This window comes from Rattus rattus, chromosome 1 (genome assembly GCF_011064425.1).
Source record: "Rattus rattus isolate New Zealand chromosome 1, Rrattus_CSIRO_v1, whole genome shotgun sequence".
Taxonomy (NCBI): Eukaryota; Metazoa; Chordata; class Mammalia; order Rodentia; family Muridae; genus Rattus; species Rattus rattus.
The window spans coordinates 124,828,297-124,830,249 of NC_046154.1; positions in this window are offsets into that span (position 1 = coordinate 124,828,297).

A 1,953-nucleotide genomic window follows, 5' to 3' on the forward strand; every position below is an offset into this window, starting at 1 on the left:
AATCAATCAACCAGATCCCCTAAAGCTCCCAGGACCTAAACCACCAACCAAAGAGTACACACAGAGGGAACCATGGCTCCAGCTACATACATAGCAGAGGATGGCCTTATCTGACATCACTGGGATGAGAACTCCTTGTAGAGGCTTGATGACCCAGGATAGGAGAATACTAGGGCACTGAGACAGGAGTGGGCTGGCGGATGAGGGAATATCCTCAAAGAGGCAGGGGAGAGGGAGGTGGGGATAGGGGCTTGTGGAGGGGAAACTGTTAAGGGGGTTAACATTTAAAATGTAAATAAATATAATAACCACTAAAAAGTGAAAAATATTAAAAAGATACTTTTAAATTCTCCCAATAATTTCAAGTCAAGCTCTTATATTATTTTATTTGCATGTTTTTTAATTTTTCTCTTTAAGATTTGGTTATCAAGTTTATATTTACTTTGAACTCATTTTGGAGTATAGGCTAGCCAAGAAATTAAAATCTGCAGTGGTAGGAATAAAGCTTTGTAACAAGATGCCCAGAATGACAACAGTCTCCTAAGAAATTAATTCTTATAATTTTAGGAGGAAAATAGGAGATAATAGTGGCTAAGATTATTATAACATTTACAATTATTATGTGTCACTCACACAATATATAACCCATATATGTCCCTCATATTAAATTGAAATATAATGAACATATGGACCTGTCTCTTTAAATTAATCTGTGTGTAGAACAAAAAATATAAAAAGATTATGGAATTGCATTATATCCACAGCTGTAAACATACAGTGAGAGCCATGTTGTCATTCAGGAAATAGCTCTTACCTTACAATTAATTTTTAAGTGATGATTTCATGAGTGAATGATTGAGTCTCTAGAGAAAAACAGTATTCCTAAGGAACAGATACTGTCTGGTAGAAGCATATGGAGCACTGCATAACTTAAAGAGCAAGTGCACTGGAGTTCTGGATCATTCCTTCCAGAGCCAGGTCTGAAACCGAAGATAACTCCCTAGAAACAGCAAAAATGATGTTGTAATGGTTTGTTCAAAACGTGGAACTTGGCACTTGTCAAAGTCATAGGAAACCTCATTATGTGCTGAATAATCTTTTGTTTCTATCTTAAAAGTTTTACTTTGGGAAAATGTGGCTTCCTTTTTCATTTGTCACTGGATGCACTAACTATAAACCTTGCCTCATGTGACATTGCTATGATAGGCATAGTTGCTATACTTTTGACTTACATTTTTGTAATGTGAGAACTATAGCTCGGTGAATGTATGAAGGAGTTTTTAGGTAATGAAAGAACCCAACGCCTTTAGTTCTTTATGAAGATCAAACAAGCAGAGGACATACAAGCAGAGACGCAACAAGAAAAAATGTTAATTGTCCACATTAAGTAAAAGAGGGTTTGAAATAAGCAGTGCTAGAAAGAGCTAGAGGGAAACAGATTCAGATATTTTTAGGAGATAAAAATGGAAAGCCTTAGGTCAGCTTTGAATACAGAGAAAATAGGATCTAAATGTTTTTCTATCTGGATGTTTTCGTGTATTTAGACCAACTGATTCCTATTCAGCCATCAATCTCACCTTTGCCTTCTGAATATCCACAGACATGTACCTAAAGTACACTCTGTACTACACACTTGAAGTCTGCCCAACAACAAATTCTGTAGGACCTCAAATCTGTTTATATGATTGTAGCTTTTGGTTTTCACAGAATAAGATATTATTACAGGGATAATACTGAAGATATAATATATATCCATGTGTACATATGTATGTATGTACATATGCAGGTATACCTATACTTACATGTACACACACATACACACATTTCTAACTACTTATCCTTTATTGACTTTTTCAAATCTTAAACATTTTTTATACTGACAACATGAGCTGAATTACATATAGGAGAAGGAATTATGCTAGGAAAGGATTAAAATTTTACCATGAAAAATAT